The following is a 24197-nucleotide window of genomic DNA, read 5'->3' on the forward strand; positions in this document are numbered from 1 at the left end:
TTTTATTTTCTGCCATGGACCACAGTTTTGTATTTTATGCAGAAAATCATAGGAAACAAATCAAACAGCTTTTAGCCAAATTATCTAATTGCATTGCTGTTATACTTTTTCCTAATTTTTAATTCCTATAATGTTAGGTGCAGGGGTCTAATGTCTAAGGCATTAGAAAAAGAAGGAACAAAAGAATATAATCTAGAATATGAAGGCTTTTATTTCTCACAGGGACATGGACCTTTTAAGTAATAGAACCTTTATAAGTAAAAGAAATCTGAAGTGTTGTATAGCATTAGAATGTTGTTATAAGGACATGTGGGAAAATTATTATCTTTTCTTGAAAATACATGGGGTATTAGTTTTCAAATTTATTATGCAAATGACCTATATATTGCAGTATCTCATTGCTTTGGAGGGCCTTTACTGCTCTAATTTTAGAATTAAAAACAAAAACAAAAACACCTTATCAGAAATGGAACTATGTAAAACTTTCAGCATTACTTTATGTAGGGCTATGACTACTATGCAAAATAAGATGTTAGGTGTATTTTATTTTATTTTTCCTTTCAGTTTTACTGAGGTATAATTGACATACCGCACGGTGTAAGTTTAAGGTGTACCAGCATAATGATTTGACTTACGTACATCATGTAATGATTTCCACAATAAGTTTAATGAACATCTACTGTCTCATATGGATACAACATAAAAGAAAAAGAAAAATATATTTTTTCTTTGTGATGAGAACTCAGGATTTACTCTCTTAGCAACTTTCATATATAATATACAGCAGTGTTCATTATATATTTATCATGTTGTACATTACATCCCTAGTACGTTTTTATCTTATAACTGGAGTTTGTACCTTTTGTGCTAGGCGTATTTTAATTCCTTGCCTCTTGAATGTAAACTTTGTAGGAAAAGGATATTGTTAGTTTGTTCTACTAGTAACATACTTATATCAACAGAATAGCAAATGCTCTCTCTAGATAAACATGTGGACAGAAAGCAAAAGTTAAAAACGTATTAACCAAAGTTCTGTTATCAGCATTCAATGTTATAAACTACTAGGTCAATCAATAGCTATAGATCTTTGAGATGGAGCTTGCTCATTCATAGAACGTTTTTCACTTCATGTATTCCATAATAGCATAAATTTTATTTCCTTACTTTCTATTTCTTTGTATTAGACCTTTTAATATGTTAAATAAATGGAATAGTGCATGAATGAACTAAAATTTGCTACCTTCATAAACAAAATGAGTAGGAAGATAAAAATTTTAGACCATACTACTTTAAAAAGGTTATGTGAATAACTCTTTAATAACCTTTCCTTTTTCTAATATTCTTAAAGAATTTATTTTTTCAGGATTGGACATAGGCCTGCCTACTCCCACAGGCAAAATAATTTTTCATTAGGAAATAGGAGGTTTTAGAGTTTGGATCAGCTTATTCCTAGCCAGACAACACTGAGTTATAAAAAAGCTGTGGGTTTGAGGCTTATTTCTTGCATTCATTCTGGTCCTCAGCTTCCTCATCCCCAACACTGAGATTCATGTCTTAGGTCATGTTAGAGAGGAAACAGACACTAAACTGGGGGAGGTATATTGGACAGGGAGAGGTGCTTTCAGGAATGGCATCTGTAAAGAAGTGAGGGAAGCAGGGGAAGTTGAACTTCTCTACATTTGAAATAAAGGCCTCCACCAAGCCTGTGGGGGGCTCTGAAATAGAATATCCCTTGAATTAAGGTGTCTTGAATTGAGGTAAGTGATTCAGGCCTCTGTAACGTTTCATCAACAAATCATTGGGTGCAGGTTGCCCTGAGAAAAAGGTATGTAATTTTGAGGGAGATAGCTCTCTTTAGCCAAAGGAAATTCCTAGGAAGTAGCTTAAAAGCCAGCACTTTTGGCAGCTGGCAAATGAATGCCTTGTTCCTGAGAGGCCGGACTGGGTGGCATGCTACGGTGCGCACTACAGTTGTCTTAAAAAAACAGACCTGTGTGTATGCCTAGCATATGCTTTCTACATTGGCGTTATTAGGATTCATATAATTACCAGGATTATATAATTTTTCTGAGGCACCTATGGAATTGCATACACATTATTTAACAATTATTAAATGCTATAAAATATAAAACGAGTGGTTCATTTTGAGGCCAATCTCTAGCAAGTTGTTTCCCTGCACACACTGAAAAAGAGTTGATTGATCATTTCAATCATTATTATAATCCCCTGCATCACACAGAGTCTACTCATTTCTGCTGGTGTTCCTAACATGGAATATACTACATGGAGGTTTAATTCAAAAGCCAAATACAGACATGCATGGTGGCTCAAAGTAACTGTTTAGGAGAGACTTCCTAAAGCATTAAATTTTTTCATTGTCCAGTTAACTGGCTTTGAATTATTTTTAATGGCTAAACCATTTTAGCAGTGTTCTCTAGAGACTGTTCTGATTTCAAATGGAGCATTTCCAATTAATCTAAGAAAGACATTACATAAACACAAGTTAACAGTCTCATGGCAATAGATAACACAATATTGCTGTAAATTATTATAGCTTTATTCACTAGGCAAGTCAAAGAGTTATTCTAGACATAATCAAACCCATCCTTGCATCTCCACAGACTCTTTGGATGCAGGTATTACTGCCCATAATTAACCCTTAGGGGAGATGTTTAGGATGAACTACCTAATTTGCCTTTTCTAAGCCGTGAATTACTAAAATCCATTGACTACTTGTTGGAATTATTTGTCAGTTCTATGGTTATGTGTGTGTGAAGACTGGCAGTGAAGTAAAAATGACTTTTGGAGAAACACATTACAACACCCCAAGAGGAATAAGTATTTTTCATGCACCATTTGACATTGGGTATTTCCTACCCTTATAACTCCTTCCATATATGCCAGATTCATGAGTATAAACGTCTGACACTCCTGGTTCAGTAACTTCTCCTTAATCACATTTGAATGGATTTCTGTTATAAGAGAAGTTTATCTTGAAGGGCTTTGTTTAACTGAGTGATCTAAGTATATAGCATCAAGATACTATTAAATGTTTCAATAGAGGGCACAATGCCTTTCATTTCATATGTACCTTATTAAATACTTTTTGAAATTAATATCTACATATGTGTAAAGGTAGAATAGAATGGAATGGAAATGGCAAGATATAGAATAGCCATAGCCTGTGCACGCTGAGTTTCTTTTGCTATTTCATGAAATGTCATTTGCAAACATGGTTGCTAGTATGAGTATGAGTATAATTGGGATTATAAGTATTTAAATTGTGTGTCATTAATGAGTGCTTGTAGGGCTTTTCTACTCCAGGTAACACCCATGTAATTTTACTTTGCACAAAGTAAGATAATGTACACAAAGTACAGAGTCAGCCACAAAAACTACTGTAGGGATAGGTGGACCAACGGATAGCAATGAGAGATTGACCAGATAGCAATCAGATGCTGAAATACATCTGTCTATGCTAGTAAGCATCACATAGCAGCAGGTCATCAAAGACCAGTTTGAACTTACTTCATATTTTCTCCTCATTAGCTGAGGTTTTTGAGCTATTGACAACACAATGCCTCTTAGGTTATTTTTTTTCCAGAAAATCTGACTCTGAATATAAGTAGTGCTTTGGTTTATGACGATTATAGAACAGTTTCTTTTTTATAAGGGTTACCCATACTTTTGAGATGATGGGGCTCTGACATCTATGAGTGAGGAAGTGGTAGCTTATATCCTGAAGCAGCTGCTATGTTCACACAGTGTTAAGAACAATGGAAAACCCCACTGTTAAGATGATTATCCAGGAATGTTAAGAAAGAAGTTCAGATGTATGATGTTCTAAAACGAAAGCTTTTGTGCTTGAGGAAAATTATTTACATTACTTTCGCCTGCTACAAAATAAATGGAATATGAGTTTCTAAATTCCCCTTCTCATAGAGGAAATAAGCATCAAATATTATACCCAAAGAATAAGTTCAGGGATAGGCTAGTGTAAACTAGTCAATAGTTCATTCATATAGCTTTCATTGAGAATCAATTCTATACTAAACTCTGCTATTCATATCCTAAAATCGTGGTCCCTTTTAGTGTATCTTAGGTGACCACATAATGTTAAAACAACACCATGAAAATCACAAAATTCGGGTCACATAAAATTTTTTCTGCCAATCAAGACAAGCACAAAGTAAAACTTTTGTATCATAATTCAGAATTCTGAATACTGAAATGGGGATTCTGATACTTTTGAGCCCAAATATTGCCCAGTCCTTTTCCGAATGTGGCTCTGTTATAGGTGGTATGAAGTAAGAAAAATAGAGATGCTTTATGTCTGGGAGCATATGATCTACAACTTGACTGAACTGAATGTGACTGAAAAAGTTCAATTTCTATTTGCTATAGTTTATTATTGTGGTCCTGCAAATAATGACAAAAAAAATAAGAAATACTGAACTCAAAAAACTATTTTAAACCAAAAAACTATTTAAAACCATGGCAAATCAGATAGATTAAATGTTGAGTGATAACTAATTTGCCTCTCATCCAGCTATATCCTATGATAGGTGGAATTATATTCAGGTGAACACTGATTTATTAAGAACCACAAGGGTTACAAGGATCTGTAAGACACGGTGAGTTCTCTGTCAAGTAACTTACTTTCTCGTAGCAAGATACAATAAGAATATAAATAACTGTTATGTGTGATAGATTTTGATAAACTCAACAGGAGAAATATAGATGAAAGACTATAGGTATTTAAAGGAAATAAATACCACCAAGAACTGAGTGACTCCAAATTTGGAATAGTTAATAGAGGGCATGAATAGAAGGAAAAACACACAGAAGTGAGGGGCTGGAGGAGGGTGAAGTAATTGGGGGGAGGAAGGGTGGAAAAACACAGTGCAGTTGGTATTCACAAGAAAGGAACCACAGGAATCTATTTTGATGTGCATCTTTTTGGGAAGGAAGATTGTGAAATCAGTTAGGAAGCTAGGATTTTGGAACCAGCTCCCTTGATACCTGTGTGACCTTAGGCAAGTTACTTGAGAAAATTGGTTAATGAGCCTAATGTGAAAAAAAGAATGATTGGACCTGCCCAGTAATCTATAAGGTCCTTTTAGCTTGGAAATGCTTTGATTCTCTGGGTATTGGCACACAAAATTGTAAGGAATACCATATATATGCTCACATAGTTAGGAACATGGGCTTATCAGAGCAGGTGAAATATGAAGGATGTTTGACTGTACTTCATGACATTAAATGGAGACATCCTTATAGCATGTTAGAACTGTGAAAGTTGGTATAGACATGGAATCAGGAAATACAAGGTGTAGCAGGTTTGAAAGGCTTTTTCTGCTGGAAAAAAAAAGTCACTACAAGACTGGGATCATAGAACATGTGATCAAGACTTAATGTGACGACAAGGGGGAATGAAATCTCTACGGACTGAGGTGTTCTGGGAAATGGATGTAATTCAGATAGTGCTTGAGTGGGAAGATTTTGCTACTAAAGACTGGAAAACAAATGCAAAGGAGGAAGTGAGGATAGAGTTAGGAGGGTGTATGATGCTTGTGAGTGGAGAGAAAATATATCACCCTCTAGAAGATCAACTGGCAGACCCTTTTGTACAAACACTTCAGTATGGTATGGGGAAGGTGAACAAGAGGTAATGCACTGTTTTTGAGTATGAGTAAGCCAAGGAAAGTTGATTTACAGAGAGTGAGAGAAGACTGGGTAGGGAAAGTAGCACTCAATATTACTTAGTAATTAAATTTCTTATGACCAAACAAATGTGGTCACAGTGTTATATAATTTTAAATCTTAAGTTTTTAGTTTTCATCATCTATTTTTATTAACCTACTTTATGGCATTTTTTTAATTTCCAGTTTTATTTGTTTTTTCTTGTTTTCTTATTCTTATTGGTAAGTGATTTGGAAACTACACAATATAAAAACTACTCACTTGAGTTAGTACATTCTTGACTTGGTGAGACCAAGAGTGGTAAATACTGAATTAAGTTTTTAAAGATTTTCTTCATTACTAATCTTACAGATGTCCCAACAAGTGAGAGGTCTAGATAAATGTAAAATTAATGCGCAGCACAACACTTTAAAGCTTTGGTTTGTACATAAAAAATAAAAGCTATTCATGCTTGTGAATTAATTGGGGAAATCAGGATTTTATCATTTAGATGTTTTCAAAAAACGATAGGAAGCTTTACACAGGAAAATCCGTCCGTATTTCAACAATATTATGCTTAAGTTATATCCCATTTTAGGAACAAAATAAAATGACTTCAGGCAACCTTTTAACGCAAGATTGCTGATCTGCCAGTTAGATTATAAGCTCCTAAAAATCATGGGTCACAGTTTATAAACACATATGAACCTAGTACTTGCACACAGGAGTTCATCAATGTATATTTATGGAATTGAACCAAATACATATGTGTGTGTGCCATATATATCTCCACACACATTTTTTCATATCACTGTGAAAAAACATATTTTGTCTTTTATGTAAAATTCCTTTGAATTCACAGCAAATTATAATTAACCTAAGACACAGGCTTCCAGAACTCCTCAAACTTCAGTTCTGTCTGACAGAGCTGCAGGGGAAGTGTGAGCCACTGGCCCAGCAATCTAGATAGAACTAGCCAAAAAGCCTGCTAACACTGCTGGAAACCACTATTATACAAATTGGCATGGGGTGTGTGTCTTTGATTGCAGCAGGTTCTGGATATGAAAGATGGGCCCTGGAGGTGCAGAAACACCAATAGACCTTGGGAGAATGAAAATGGGCTGGTACACTATTTGGAAAAGCCAGAAGAGGACCTGGTTTGAGACAGCTGGGAAAAACCCTGTACTAATTACAGTGTTAGAACAAAAAGAATAACAATCTTCAATTTTACCTTCAAGGGGTTATTTTCTGTAAAGGTTTACTCTCAATCAAAAGATAATCTGACCTGGGTTCTATTCCTCACATCACATGAGGGGTATTTACTTTTGAGTCATGTAATATTGTCTCTTTCCTTTTCTATAGAATAAGAAATATTTCAGTGGTAATATTTAGTTTGCTTTCACAGAATTATTAAATTAGAAATAAAAGCGATGATGTGCCAGGACAATATACAGTTGTAACATGTTTAGATACCATTTCCAGTTTTTTAGGCAAAAATAGGTAGTAGTGGATATAATACATAATAATACATTGTTCATGTCCTCTAAGATATATGATATGTGATTTCTATTATTATATATAATTGTGTAAATATATAAAATATAGTATGTTGGTATGTGGTAGATATAAATGACTTTTAGCACTTCTTTTTCTCATTTTAAGGAAAAAACATTTTGTTCTTTTTTCTCTTTTTTTTCTGTGTCTATATGAGATGATTAATGTTAACTAAACTCATTGTGGTAATCATTTCCCAATATATATAAGTTAAATCATTATGCTGTATACCTTACACTTCTAGAGTCAGTAAAACTGAACAAAAGGGAAGTTATATGAAAATTTTAAATATAACCAGACCTGACAGCATTTAATATTTTAGTTTTTGCCACTACAGAAGATAAAAACTTCTTGAGTACAAAAAAGTAATCAATATTATATTTAAAGCATCGAAAGTATGCTATTGGGATTTCTTATATTCCAGGATGAGAAGCAGGCCCAGAAGGTAGCAGGAAAGAGCTGAAAAATTGCCCAAGTTTATTGCATATCTCTATCCACATGGCACCCTGTTTTCTCAGTCTCGTTCTGGTCTCTCTCCCCCAGAGGCTCCTGTTTCTTCTGTCCCTTCAGTTTCTTCACCTCTGTGAACCTCTAAGAATAAATATTTTTCCTGGGTTGACTTCCAAGTCAGTTTTTGGTTGTGTTTTGTTTTTACTGGGTAAATTTCCAAGCACAGATTCTTTTTTTTTTTTTAGACTAGGAATCTTCCTTGCATGCACGTTGGCCATTTGAGACCAGTCATGTGGCCAAGGAGAACCACACCAGCCACTGCTTCCCCTACTTCATCCAGAAGCCCCATTCAAGGTCCGTTGGGTTCTTCTTTAATCCTCCAAATAAAGTTTCAGTCTCCAGGTCAAATTCTTGGTCCAGTTCCTCTTCATATTCTCTGGAGACTTTGTAAAGTTCTTAGAAAGAATAGAAGTGGAAGCCGAGGGGGTAAAGAGACAGTTCCCATCGGGACAGCATTGCTCCCTGTGACAAAAGGTCCCAATGCCTACAATGAGAGTTTCCTTGGGCTGGGTTCCTGCAATGAGCAGTGTGCAGATCTCTCCCACCCGTTTGTTAATTGCAGGTCTGGGGCTGCCAGCAAGTTTGGGAGTGGAAGAGACTTTCAGCACTTCTGAAATAACTCTGACAAAACATGCCACAGAAGATTTCAGCTAGGCTAACCATGTAATATATAATCTCTGTATTGCATTCCTAGCCTGTCTTGTTTCTATTGCGAAGTAAAAATTAGAACTCTCCTGATAGCAGCAATCTAAATCCAAGCAATTCTGCAGCCGACAGGAGTTAGGGAATGTTTAAGCTTTCCAGTTTATTGATAAACAAACTGTTGCAGTTCATTGATAAATAGTGGCTAATTTATATAGATTTGTTCCTGTGAATGTCTGCCTCATATTTTCAATTCAGGGATTTAAAAATTAATCTCTTTAAAAATATAACTTCTACAATTTGAATGGAAGTGTGGCAAATTGAAAACCATTTGACACCATCTTGTAATTTAGCTCAGAAAACAGTTGATTTTTCCAGTGTATGCATTAATTTTGTTTTCATCCTTAAGTTTGATTTGCTTTATTTTGGCTAAAGAAGCAACATCACATTGACCGCACCAGGCAGGTTAGACAAGATCCAAGTGCTGAAACTTCCTGGGTAGATTGTTGTGAAGCCTTCTTTGACTCGGCAGTTTAGGAATCTGGCAGTTTGGGAATTTGGCAGCTAGAGAGCTAGAAGACTGTGGTGCCCCACTCTGGTTGGGCTCTCTGGGCATCTTCCAAATACACCATGAGCCTGGAACACTTGCCCTGGAAGGATGACATCACTGGCAGTCCACTGTGCCAGTACGCATCTGTCTTCGGCCAAGGGCTGTTCCACCGCCAGGCTGTCTTTCTGCTTGCTCTCTAGGTAGTAATTAGGGAGAGATAGTCCTGTGTCTTCTCTCTGAATCTTCTTCATGTATAATTCATGGTCAGTGTAATTTCATGCCTTTAAGTGTTATTTTTTTCCAGTAAATAACAACAATAATAATGATAATGTTCAATATCATGCAGCATCAATTTTTTTTGTTAAATGTAGATATTCTATTATTACTACTAAGCATTTGACAAATTCAGAGTTTATACTCTAAATTCTGGATTTTCTAGCCAAGATCAAGTAGACAGCATTAAAAATAGGCAACAATATTTCAAGAGAGATTTAGTCTACCTCTCTGCCTGTTCCTTCTTTTTCATCCCCTCAAACCAAATTTAGTGTTTGATTTTTTTTTTCAATTTTTACAAGTAGTGAATGCCACAACATTCTTGTTGTGAAAGAAAAGCATAGAGACATATTAAGTAAATTCTAAAGTTCTCTCCCCTTAAAATGCTCACCTTTCCTCCTTCAGTCTAATCTCACTTTCTTCCCCAGAAGAGGTGACTATTGTCCATAGTTAGGTATCCAATGGTGCCACTGAACGTTTTTGGAAGATGGAAATGTTCTATATCTGTGCTACACAATATTTGAAGCATGGCTAGTATGATTAAGGAACTGAATTCTTAATTTTACTTAATAATTTCAATTTACATTTTTATAGCACATGTGACTAGGAGCTCCCATATTAGATAGCACTGGTTTTTCATCTGTCCCCAGGTCTACTGCAATAGACTCATCAGTGTCCCTGTACTTAGGCTCATATTCTTCTTTGCCAGCATGAGCCTTATACAAATTTGTTCATATTTCCCTGCTACTACGAATCCTTCAATGAGTCCCCTTTCACCATGATATCATTCTAAACCTATCTGCATGATACATAAGGCTCATTATGATCCGGCCTTTGCATACCTTCATCTCTTAACCATTATTTAAGTTCAAGGAAAATGTCATGCTTTCTCTTGCCTCAGTGCCTTTTCACATGCTGCTCCCTCATCTGTCTAACAAATTTCATCGTCTCAGGTAACCCCCATCCCCCACAACCTTTTTTGCCCCATATACTTCCCCAGCAGCTGTAGACGATTTTCATCTCTGTATCCTCCAAGCCACAAAACAGAAAACCAGTAGGTGCTGCATAAATGCCAATTCCTTTCTCCCACTCTCTCTGCTAGCACCGAGGATGGTTATTATGCTCTCATGTAAAACTTTGTTATAGTATAACTGAAGGGGTAAAAAAAAAATCCAGGCGGAAGTAATTTTACTACAGTGTAAATTTCACATGGGGGAGTAGGCAAAGATTAATCTCTTTTGTTCACAAATACTCTAATCTCTTAAAACAATGCATGGCACAGATTAGGAGCACAATAAATATGTGTAGAATGAAAAAATTATCAAATTATATTTTCACATTTTTTCATGGTTATCCATTTTGACCCTTCTCAAATGTAATAGCTAAATTCTGGCAAACAACTGCCAGGTTAAAATAATTTTTGTGAATTTACAAAATATATAATTGAAAACAGCCATGAATCCCCAAATCTTCCCACTCTTTTGTGGTTGCTGCTTTCTTCAGGCAAAGAAATTGACTGCTTTAGGAGAAAAACACATAAATAAACAAAATGCCCGAATATCATCTCATGAGACAGAATCCCAAGCAATACTTGTCTAAATCACCTGTCCTCCACACCCTGACTTCATTCCTGCTGAAGCCCAGCACAACACATTCTGTCATTTTTCATTACTCTTCCATTTTAATATAATCAGCAGATGTAATTAAAGCTCATTTTTCACCCATTAGTAAGTACTCAAATACTTTGTTTACCATTAAACCCAATGGCTTCCAATGCATAAGTTCACTGCTATGTGAGCTGATTGGACCCTTATCCAGTAGGCTCCCTTAAAATTAATTTGTGGTTAACTTTTACTTAATCTAAAAATCTGTTTCCTATCTACAGGATTATGTTCATATCCAAACCAATTTGTATTAATTTTCGAAGTCAGGGGACATCATGTCAAAATCGTTAATGAATCCTTAATATAAAACATCTATTGTATTCTGTTCATAGTCACACTCTTCAACTGAGTAAAGCTATTAGTAAAAGAAAATCTATTAAGTGTAACTTTGTCACATTACTGGCTTATTACTCTTGATTTCATTACCCACTCTCCGGATACTTGGATATATTATCTCAATATTTTTTGTGCTATCTTGATTGAATGACCATTTATATGAACAGGCATTTTATCTCTTTAAGGGAGATGTGGATTTTATAAATGACTCAGTATTTTGGTCAGCCATGCTCTTTAAGATACAAAGCAAATAGTTGTGCTAACACGGATATTACTTATTCAAAGTTTTATATCAATTTTGTCATTAGTATCTAGTGTTTTAGTTCTTGAAATACTTTCCAGTTGTCCATCTGTATTTTCCTTTCCTATTGGACATAGTTCAAAAACAAACATATTGAGATATTTAAAGAACACTACTTGAACATTGTTCAGTGTTATATTACTTGTTTAGGATATTGTTTTATTGAAACTGTTTATAACCTGAAAACATAAAATGCTTTCATACACTATTTGTTTTTACCCCCTGAAAGTTTCTCATTCTAGTATGTGAAGAAAGCATGTTCTTTTTTATTCACTACACATATCCACTACAGATTTTTCTTTAGAGATTCACTCAGATTGGACTTTCATAAGCCCATCTCACAGCTTCCTTATTTTGTTTATGCTTGTCATTTCAAATATAAACTACAGACATTTTAATTATAACATCATAATATAGTCTCATTCATTAGTGAAGATTAACATCCTTTCTCAATACTCAATGCCCATTAGTTTTTAATTATCTCAAATGTGGCTTGTACCCAGAGTTTCTCATTAGGAAAATTCAGATTTTTCTTTTATCATTGCTTTGCAGTTCATTCAGAGCTCACTAGTGATGAATATACGACTGCTTTTAGTTTCTTTTTTGTTTTTAATTAATTAATTTATTTATTTATTTTGGGCTGTGTTGGGTCTTCGTTGCTGCTTGCGGGCTTTCTCTAGTTGCAGTGAGACAGAGGCTACTCTTCATTGTGGTGCGCAGGCTTCTCCTTGCGGTGGCTTCTCTTGTTGCGGAGCACGGGCTCTAGGCGCACGAGCTTCAGTAGTTGTGGCATATGGGCTCAGCTGTTGTGGCACAGGGGCTTAGTTGCTCCGCAGCATGTGGGATCTTTCCGGACCAGGGCTCTAACCCGTGTCCCCTGAATTGGCAGGTGGATTCTTAACCACTGCGCCACCAGGGCAGTCCCTGCTTTTAGTTTCTAAGAGCTATTCTGAAGGTTGAGATTGGGTAGGAATCATATAATTTTATAACCACATGTTATTTGTGGGACTTTCTTTTAACTTGATCCTGGTAATTTGAATTGAAATCCTTTGAGGTGTTAGGGGAAATTTCTCCTACTCCTATATTTCCTCAGGTGGACTTAGTATCAACCAAAACAAAAATTCTTATTAAAGTATAAAATTAGAGGAATCTGGCTATTCCATTTGATTCCAAGAGAATATAATAGGCAAACATGCAGATTTGCTATACAATTTCTCTATTCATGTATATAATAAAGAAATTGCCTCCAAAACTCAATCTTCTTGCATGTTTGTATTTTCATGTTCATTATGTACAACATAATTGTTGTTCAGTATGCACAACATATTTTCATGTCATACATTCATGTTTGTATTTTTTCTTTGGAAAGTAAAATTAAAATTTGGTTTATAAAGGTTACATAGGTAGAAAATGAGGCAATGTATAAAACTGTAGGAAAATGAAAATCTTCTGAAATTGTACAACTGAAAGGTGATTGATATTAACATTTTGACATAGTTCCTAGTATCTCTCAATGCATTGACATCCATGCATTTAGTCATTTATTCAACAAGTACTCACTGTGTACTTATTTTGATCTACTCATGATTCTACACTCAGAAATGTTGTAGGGAAAATATTAAACCTTTACTTTGTGGAGCTAATTCTGGTGAGGGCAATTGTAAACAAAAAAAAAATACATAGCGAAATTTCAGGTACCATAAGTTCTGTGAGGGAAAACAAAGTAGGGTAAGGGGATAAAGAATGATAGGAGGGGGTATTTATTCCAGGTAGGGTAATTATGGAAAGCCTCTCTGAGGAGGAGACACTGGAACAGAGCCCTCAACTGAGGGAAGAGCCATCAAATGTCTAGAGGATAAACACATCAGGAAGAGGTAGTGTCCTCCAGCTCCAAGGCAGGAATGTGCTTGGCAGATTAGAAGGACAGCGTGAGGGCCTGTGAGGACAGACTAGAGGGACAGCAATGATGTTGGAGAGGTAGGAGGGTGGGTGCCTCGTAGGCCAAGGTACAGAGTAGAGTTTTTATTATGAGTGTAGCTCTTGAAGATTTTGAACAGGGAAGTGATGTGATTTGCTTTACACTGTTTAAAAAAAGATCACTGTAGTGACTGTGGGAAGAAAGGATTAGAGGCATGAGTGGACTCGAGGAGATTTACACAGTCTCAAAATGTAGTATGAGGTGAGGCGAATACATCTGCTATTTCTCATTTAACAATACGTCGTGGACCATTTCAGTGTTGTGTGGGTTAGGTTAGGCTTGGCCAGGGCTTCTCAGCAGTGGTACTACTGACACTTGGGACCAGATAATTCTTTGTTGGTGGGGGGCTGTCCTGTGCATTGTAAGATGTTTAGCCTCTACTCACTAGATACCAGTAGCCCTTTCTTCCCAGTTGTGACAAACAAAAATGCCTCCAGACGTGACCAAATGTCTCTGCTGGGGAAGAATGATCCCTGATTGAGAACTCCTGGGAAAGGCAATGCTGTGGTAACAAAACCCTCCGAATTTCTGGAGTCGAACACGTGTACTTACTTCTCCCTCATGCAAAATCTGCAGAGTCTAACAGTTCTCAAGGTTAGCTTCTTTCTAAGCTGTAGGACCCCGGTGGCGTGCATCATGTACAAACACCACCTGGCTTTCAGGTGGCTATGGCAGGGAAGAGAGAACTAGACCTTAAAGCTTCTGCCCAAGTGACTCACGTCACTTCTGATCACTGTGGGGCAGAACACAACTTCTTTTAACTGCAAAGGGAGTGTGGAAAGTGGGGGAACACAGAGATGTTTGGTGATCAATAAATGTTTCTGCCTCACTTCTAGGCACCAAGTATCACCGGTCTAAAGCAGTTCTAGAATTCTGCTGGGCAGATACTGTGAAAATCTTTTACCCTAGGAATGTGGGGAGGCCAGTGACTAGGCTTCTGAAACTGCTCTTGAATCTGAGGCTCCCAGACTCCACTTATCATGAGGTTTACTTTTCTTTTCATCTTTCTTGGGCACGTTTGAAGTGGGTGTTAGGGTTTTGCTCTTTTTGGTAATTGCATACCTTTGTTAGTCTAGTTCCTGACGATGGAGAACTGTGGAGCCAAGGGCTGTTTCAAGTGTTGAACAATCATGGGCTTTTTAAGGCAAAACTCATAATTTTTTTTGGCACTATAGCTCCCTCATAATCTTAAAAGACTTCCTATCTTTCAGATTACTCTATTCCACGTGCCAGTAGCCTCATCTGTAATAATCTATAATAGACCTTCCATCTGTTTTACTTCTTTTCTTTCTTGCCTTCAAAGGTCTTTCTCTCTCAATTTAATAGTGTGTAATGTGAGACTCTCTGGAAGAGGAAGCAGGAAGGTCATACCTATTAAGTTTTTAGTATGTGTATTTATATGTGTTATTCCAAAAATAGGTACAAGGTTTCTGAGGCAGGGACATGTTAATTATTACTTTTAGCAATAACTACATTGGTCCTCTTTGCCTCAATTCTTCCCCGTGTTCTTGGTGACGTGATGAAAGTCAGATAAAGGTGACCTTGATGTACCTGGATTTCTAAATGAGGAACCCTCAAAATATGAAGCTGAGAGTTTATATAGGAAGATAACTGTTCCTCTTCTCCTCCTGAGAGAGGGGTAGTAATCTTTAACATGTAAACACAATACCCTTGGATCTTACTCTCTAGAATGTAAATAAACATCTGGAGGCATGGGAGTGGGATTAGGCAAGCCTCTTCCAGTTTACAGCCCCTAGAATATCTCTATGGCCCAGATCTCATTCCCTTTTGATAGATAACACAGACTTCTAGAGAGGCAAATCTTTAATCCCTCCGTGAGGTATATTGTTTATTCAGTTATCTATTAACTTCCAAGTCTTTTCCTTAACTCGTTTCAGCAAAATGCATTTCTAAAACCTTAACATGAAAATATTCACTCCCTGACAATGCCCTTAGCCTAATTTGAGATCTGAAACTTTTCAATCTGCTGAAATGTTTTACTGTTTCACACAAAGTCCTTTTTTGCAACTTAACCAAAATAATAGCTCTATATTGAAAGAACTATTCAGTTACAAGTGTCAGAGCTATTTATAATTGCCAAGAAATAATAGGAGAAAAGGTTTGTAGAATGATAGCTAAATTTCTAAATGTGCTATTTCCACTGTATATTTTACCATAATGAGTTATGATAATATTTACTGTATTAATTTCATCGTTATGGTTATGTTAGATTAATAAGAAGGTCTAATCAACATTTTCAGTTATATAAACCCTTTCTTTTCCACGGAAAGTTTGTATTTATACTAATGTACATGGTCGGATTATTAAAATTATTCAATTGCTTTTTGAATAGCTTTATATTCTACAGTGACTGAACTTATTACTAAAAAATTCTGTAATCTTTTCTAGAAAATGTTTGGTATCACATCTGAAACATGGTTTATAACACAAGATTATATCTAAGGGAAAAGCTTTATTTCCCCCTACTATCACATTTGATAAGATTTTCCCTACTATGAATTCTTTTTTCTTTTTCTTTTTTGTGGTACGCGGGCCTCTCACTGTTGTGGCCTCTCCCGTTGCGGAGCACAGGCTCCGGACGCGCAGGCTCCGCGGCCATGGCTCACGGGCCCAGCCGCTCCGCGGCATGTGGGATCTTCCCGGACCGGGGCACGAACCCGTATCCCCTGCATCGGCAGGCGGACTCCCAACCACTGCTCCACCAGGGAAGCCTCCTACTATGAATTCTTTGATACAAGTTTCGATTTACTGTTGCACACATTCACACTTTCAAATGTTTATAGTGTTTTCCTCCTATTTCAATTCTCCTCTGTTGACAAGTGCTCACATTGTGCATCCAGAGACCTTATCACTGGAATGAGTCAATTCCTCTGGGCCTGCAGCCCACCGTCCCCACTCTTCCCATATCCAGCATCATTCTGCCCTGTGAGGTGCATCTTGTGAGGGTGTGTGGCACCCCACTGTGTACAACCAAGCTCTTTCCTACAGTCAGCTCTTGTGCACAGGGTGAATGGCTTACACAACTTGTTATTGGAACGTCCCAGGATGAGGAAGAAGGGGCAAGGCAGAAGAGGTAGTTGTCAAATAAATGATTTTCTGTGTAAGAGCACCAGGGAGTAGTGGTTTTACTCCCAATCCCTGTGTCTGCACTGCATTTCTCCTACTGAAAAATTACCAGAGCTGTGTATATCATAATATCCTTATTTTTCTTAGACATTGTAAGTAGCATTAAATCTATTGTGACAATAGGCTCAAGTAGTAGACGGGCTTGCGTTAAAACCTGGGCCAATCTCAGGCCCCTCTCTTCCTCTGGATCCCACTCAAAACTGTTAACCTTATGGGTTACTCTGTAAATTGGTGAGAATAGCACATTCCAAAGCGGTATACTTCCTCTCAAGAATCCAAATGACTTCTAACCATTGTACCTCTTTTTCAATACCAAAAAAGTGAAAATGCAGTAATTTATCTTTTACTTTGGAGGGACTATCCCAATAACTAGATCCCAGAAACATCAATGAAGTAATTAACCCCTGAAATTTCGTTCGATTTATCTCTCCCACTTCCTATTAACATGTGTCTCATTAAATCATCTGAGGTAATTCCTGCTTCCTACCCATCAGGTCCAATTTTCATGTCTTCAATGCAGTGAAGAAATGTAATCTGTAGGATTTCACTCAGACCCAAACCCAGTCAGACTAGAGTTTGGTAGAGAACTGGAGAGTTAATTTGGCTCTAAATTGCTTTCGACCCTGGTGGGTAAAATCCGACTTCATGTTTCTTCACAGTTACTGTAAGGGAAAAAAAACAATTGTCCATCAACAGCTGCGGACCAGGTACCCGCGCCCTGACCTTAAGCAGAGGTGCGCTCGGCCTCTCGGCGCTCTCTTGCTCGGGTCTGGCCATGACGGCGACTGCGGTGGGAACAAGGCTCAGGACGCTTGTGGGCCGAGCCTGCAGGGCGGCTTACGGAGACATCCTTCCGCCTGGCAGTCTCTCTGATCGATGTCAGTGCGTCAGCGCGTCCACGTCCCGGCTGACGCACTAGCTCTTGCTGTGGGCGGGGCCAAGCTGCACATGCGCACAGTCGCCTGGCCAAGTGGTACCGCCAGGACTCCTTCCGGGGGTCGCCTACTTTCTCTTCGAGACGCTTCCCACGCGACCTCCGCTGGCCTTGACACCGCCTAGCCCGGAAGACCAACAAAGAGGTGTTTGTCAGCTGTAACCCTCAAATCACAGACAGTAACGTTGTGCTACGTGTGAGAAACAGGATCAAGGAAGAAATGGAGGCTTTTGTGGAAAGTTCTAGCGGAGTGGCAGAAGTGAGGATTTGTAACTTATGTACAATATACATTTCAGTAAATGGATTGAATTTTAAAAAAACGAAAACAAATAATGAAGTTGACACGTTTGGAAATGAGAGCACTAAAGCCGTTATGCAATGGAGGCAGTACTCAGTGAACACCAACATCGCTTCTCTGGCAGCCCTTCTTTATTCTCAGATAGGAAATGCACAGTCCTGCGCGGCCTACCCTCCCAGCGCTCGCTCCTGGACTTTCTCTGCAGCCCCTGGTAGAATGTTGTCTGTACTCATTCTGAACTCCAGGTATATCAAGTTTCTAGCGCAAGATCAACTGTCAACGTACTATTAGTCATTTTTTTTAAAAAAAAAGGAGAGAAAATGCAGAATGCCATTAGGCAAAATATATTCTGGACTGCTGTTACTGATATAATCCTGGCTGGAGAGAGAGCCAGAATATGATGTGGTGTGGCCTCAGTGTTCTTCCCAGCAAGGAGTCTCCCTTTGACACGGGAAGCCTGTGGGCTTCAGATGCCTAGCCTGGCAGCCAAGGCACCAGAGGGAAGCTGCTACATGTGTCTCAGGTATCAGCACACGCATGCTTGGAACTCCTCCCTTGTGTCACTTGTTCTACTGTCCTAAATGGCTTCTTGCATCCCCACCTCCCACGCCTGGAAGAAGAATGCAGAGAAATTCGCCTGTACCAGCTGCATACCAGGTACCAGAGCCTTTGATAATCTGCTCAAATAAACATACTGTTTCTAGAATAGAAGCTGTAGTTGGTATAATCGCCTGATTAAGTTTATGATAGTGCATAGTTATTTGCTGAGATACAGCTGCTTACTGCTGGTGGCTATCTCTCCAAATTCCCAGGTGTGCTATAGCTATGCTTTACTATTATGGTAGAGGAAAATCTAGGGGATTTCACATTGTTCTCCTTTTTTGTTTTAAAATAGATTAATTAATTAATTTATTTTTGGCTGCGTTGGGTCTTCGTTGCTGCCCGCGGGCTTTCTCTGGTTGCAGCGAGCAGGGGCTGCTCTTCATTGTGGTGCGCGGGCTTCTCATTGCGGTGACCTCTCTTGTTGCGGAGCACAGGCTCTAGGCGCGTGGGCTTCAATAGTTGTGGCGCATGGGCTCAGTAGTTGTGGTTGTGGGCTCTAGAGTGCAGGCTAAGTAGTTGCGGCACACGGGCTTAGTTGCTCCGCGGCATGTGGAATCTTCCCGGACCAGGGCTCGAACCCGTGTCCCCTGCATTGGCAGGTGGATTCTTAACCACTGCGCCACCAGGGAAGCCCTGTCCTGCTTTTATTTCATGAGGTAGAGAGCCAATCTCTGGGTTCTGCCACTTACTGAGTATATCAATTTAAATCACTTATCCAGGAAATGGGAATATAATCATAATATGGGTTCTTGGGTCCACTGAGGTTATCATGATCCAGACTTGAATGAAAACACTGTATATCAAATTACAACCACATGCCCTCTTTTGACTTGCAAAATATTGTGGTATTTTGGGCCTCCAGGGATAAACACCAATTTTGAGCCTGTATTTAATAAATTTTTAAAGGTCTAGGGACTTCACTTTTCCTGTGTACCAGTCATCAAAGCAAATGGTGGTAAATACCTTTGAGCAGACTAAGGGATTTATAGTATGTATGTATGGCAGTTATTCAGGGTCAGTTCTAAAGGGAAACTAGCCTCCCCATCAGTCAAAAGCTTTAGGTCTGTGAACTTAGATCTGTAAACTAGGTAAGTAGCTATGACTTCAGTTGTGTTGACTCAAGTCTGTTTTTTGGCCACAAGACCTATTTTTTGTTTTTTTATCTGTTATATAGATGAAGTAATGGCTTAGTCTGTTCAGGCTGTATACCCATAGATGGGTCGCTTATAAACAACATAAATTTAATTCTCACAGTTCTAGAGGCTGGAAGTGCAGGATCAGGGTGCTAGCATGGCTGGGTTCTTGTGAAGGCCTTCTTCCAATTCATAAACTTCTCATTGTGTCCTAATATGGTGGAAAGGGCAAGGGGGCTTTCTTGGGCCTCTTTTATAAGTGCATTAATATCATTCATGAGGGTTCCATCCTCCTGATCTAATCACCAAAGCCCCCACCTCCTAATACCACATTGGACATGAGGATTTCAACATATGAATTTTAGGGAGATATAAACATTCAGACTATAGCAAGTAATATTTAGTAGGCTGCCTATGTATTTTACTTCTGAAGACACCATGATCAATTACACATTGGTAAATAAACAAACCCCCCAAAATCCATGTTCAAAACATTCATATCACAACTTCATTCTTGAGGCATATTTCAGTAATTGCCACTTACCTTCTCAGTGGAAGTACTGCCACTTGTCCACTAATATTCTGCAAAATCATTTTTTGCTTTGAAGTCAGGATGTTCAAAACCCAAGCTTGCCATTTCTTTCTGTAAACTTTGCAGTGCAGAATTATCCCTTCCTCACTAGTGTTTTAAAATTATAGTTACATGACAGAAACATGCCGCACCCCTTAGTATCTCAAAGCACGTGAATTGACAGACCTTCACAATCAGTCACAGATGATCTTCTAATTAATTGTGAATACCATGGAACATCATGGATTACCAGCATCCTATTCTATTAAAAAAGGAACCCAGCTTTGTTTTCACGGCCAAGGTAAAAATTAATTGTCCTAGAATTTTATTTTGAGGGCTTGCTTTGTAGGACCTCTTTTGATACCATGCATTGTATCATTCAGAGTTCAGACAGGATAACAGAAACCATACTAAGTATCTCAAAAGAGAGAGTTAAATATAGGGAATTGGCTAGCAGGTGTTGGAGCAATTAAAACATTAAACAGCAAAAAAGGAAAGAAACACAAAGGTAAGAACTGCAGGAGCTGTTGCTACTCCTAGGGTAGGAGGACCAAACAGAAAAGTTGGTTGGCATTATCAAACCTGAAAGCCCAGAGAAGAGGCCCAACAGTTAAGCCTCTAATCTCTTAGAAGGGGACACAACTTGGCTGCTGTTAGTACTTCTCCAGGAGCTTGGTGGAGGCAATTTATGGAGCTGGAGTTCAGACTCTGGGGACGGTTGCTGTTTGGCAGGATTCTGCTGGTAACCATTGAGAGGGTGCAATGAAGCTCGTTCTGAAAGAGCTGAAAGATACTCGAGACTGGCACCAGTTGCTGAGACAATGCTGCCAGTAACAGTAAGCTCATAGAAAGAAGCAAATTCCTTTCATTTCTCTCACCTTATCGACTCCTTTGAGTACTACATTTACCGGAATCAAATACAAAGCCAGCTGATAAATAAATGTAGTTTGCCGAGTCCCAGCTCCAGAATCACAGAGAAGACCCGTATATCTATAGGGATTTGTTCCAATATGGATTTTCTCACTTTGGGAATCAAGTGTTGATTTTCCAGGTCAGTTAATCTCACTGGAACTTTTTTTTTTGCGGTACGCGGGCCTCTCACTGTTGTGGCCTCTCCCGTTGCGGAGCACAGGCTGCGGACGCGCAGGCTCAGCGGCCATGGCTCACGGGCCCAGCCGCTCCGCGGCATGTGGGATATTCCTGGACCGGGGCACGAACCCGCGTGCCCTGCATCGGCAGGCGGACTCCCAACCACTGCGCCACCAGGGAAGTCCTGGAACTTTTTTAAAAGTTTTTTTTCTTTGTAAGCATTTATTCTAAATTATATTTCCTTCCCTTTTTACAGGAATCATATTCACAGTTTTTTTTTTTTGAAGGAAGAGGTCTCATATTCAGATTAAATGTCTGTGTTTATACTTTTTAAATAGAGTATTTCTATCAGCACTTTGCTGTTACTGAACATATCAAAATTTTGCTTGGTGAACACACTGAATGATCAGGTGGCTTTCTCTGGTATCTTGCTATCATCAAATCATTAACTCTCCAGACTTTTTCTGGGTAGCTCTGACTTGGAAATTCTCCCTCTACTGCCTTGAGTGCTTCTCCTTGCTCCTACTGAAATGTCTGTTTGGTTTTATGGTAATCCACTGATAAGATGGTCCTCTAGATCTCCATTATCACCTCTCTGACCGGGTTCTTTGAGTAGGGTCCAGGAATAAATAGTCACATTCTTGAGTGTTATTGACCCCTATGATTTGTTCATTTGTTGCTGTTCTTAAGAATTGGCAAAGACCCATGAAGGCAGAGCTGCAGGGGCACAACCTTCCTTTTCAGCTTACTGCGCAGCCCAGGTCATCGTGCCAATCAAAGCCATCTTTAATTTCATTTCCAAATACTTGGTGTCTAGAAGAAATGTCTTTTCCAAGTCTCCAAGTCCCCAAGTTATCTTTTATTTCTTCTTGTAAATTTACTAATTCTATCCTGAACTCATTGTTTTCTTGTAATATCTTGCCATACACAATCAATTAGCAACTAACACATGCTATTAAGTTTATTTAATCATCATGATCATCAGCCTAGAGCTACAAGTTCATTAGCTATATAGCCTCTTTCAAGTTATCAAGTCTTCAGTTTTATTAAATATTTTGCTACTGTGCAGCATGAATCTGTATCTCACTGCTGTCTGGAAATAGTTTTCTCACTACCTTCCACATGATAACTAAGCCAGTGTCATAAATTTTAGCGTTTTTTTTTTTCTTAGAAGAGTATCTCACTTTTGCCATAATGTTTTTATTACTCAGGTTAGTCTAGTCTCTATGATGGTAATTAATGTATCCCCAAATTTCCCTAACAACTTATTTGTTTCTTGTTCTCACAGTCTGTTGTGTGTCCAGTAGCTATTTTCCAAGTAGTAACTCAGTGATTCAGACAGTTGCCTTGCAGACATGCCGTTTAGAACATGTAGTTTCTAAGTCAGCAGCAGGGGGAGTTGGATGTTCACACACTGGCTTGTAAATGCTTTAACATTGGCATGTCATTGATGACTTCTGCTTACCACCATTGTCCATAATTAGTCATATTCCCTGGCTTAACTGAAAGGGTGTTGGGAAGTGTGGGGAATCCATGGATATATTGGGGGAGCACATGGGTATATGGGGAGCTGTAAATGCAGAGGCTCAAATAAACATTGATATTCATGATCATTCTTAAGTGGAACTTAGATAACTCGGGAAAGTTAAGTTCCTAATTGATAGAAATTTAGATTGTTTCCAAACTTCTGGTGTTAAAAAATGCTTCTGTGAATATTCTTGCTTCTGTACTCTTACTGATGTATCTCTGGAAGATATAGTCTTAGTGATAGAATTTCCAGGATAAAAGGCACTTTAATTTCCTACTGACACTACATGGGATAGTTCTTTGTGCCCTCTATAATGCTGGGTATTTTTAGTCTTTTTATATTTGCTAATCTGGAAGATAAGAAGCAATATTTTATTATTTTTATTTATGGTTATTAAAATGAGTTTAAACATGTTTAATTTGTGGTGTTTTACCCTTTAGATTTCTTTAAGTTTCTGTTTATGTCTTTTACCCCAATTTTTGTTTTTAAATGAGAATCATTGTTATATTTTGCAATTGGCTCATACCATGACCTCCTGATACCATAGTGAAAAAAAATCATGCCTAGCAGCCACAGTTTTTGTTTTTTATGTCTATCTTTTATGGGCAGTTGGAGGCATTGGTTCTGAAACTGATCATCAATTGGATTCTTTCTTTGCTTCTCTCTGCTTACCTGTCCCAGATGGGTGAGAAAAAATTAACTATCTCTCAGATGGGCCATGGTCCTAAATACTAGTACAGATGCACTAGATTATGGGATAAAATAACCCTGTGCTCCATAAGGTATGCAGGAATGACATGTGGATTTTTTGGTTGTGTGGTTTTTTTAAAGCTAAATTTCAGATGTTTTTAGGACATATCATCCATTTGTGATATTAGAATAAAACTGGATTATTTCAATTATTGATCTATATCTTTTGATGACAATATTTCATTGATACTGAAGAATTCTTAGAAATTAAAAATGTATTTAACACAAATGGGGGATTATTCTGTATTTAAGATTATTTATTAAAGTAGTATCCATATTTAGCTTCTACCTATCAAACATAAAAAATGGACATCTTTGATGTAAGACTGTTTTTTTAAAAAATAAATGTATGTCCTGCTGTAGATAGTTTTTACCTTTTCATAATTCAACTTTATAGTCATCAGATAAGTTTACTGAGAGCACCTGAAAGGTACACCACACTGTATTGTAAAAGAGATATTGAAGAGATGACTTGTAATTTAGCAAGTATATTGTATAAGAGTTTTGATAGAGAACTCTGGGAATTCATCTGGTCAATTTCATTAAAAATTATGAGACTTCTCATTCACTGATGAAACAGATATGACAAATAATGGCTGATGTTAGTTGCCAATCACACACACAGATGTCTCCAGCCATCATTCTGTTTCCAAA

The sequence above is a fragment of the Physeter macrocephalus genome, chromosome 5 (assembly GCF_002837175.3).
Source record: "Physeter macrocephalus isolate SW-GA chromosome 5, ASM283717v5, whole genome shotgun sequence".
Classification (NCBI taxonomy): Eukaryota; Metazoa; Chordata; class Mammalia; order Artiodactyla; family Physeteridae; genus Physeter; species Physeter macrocephalus.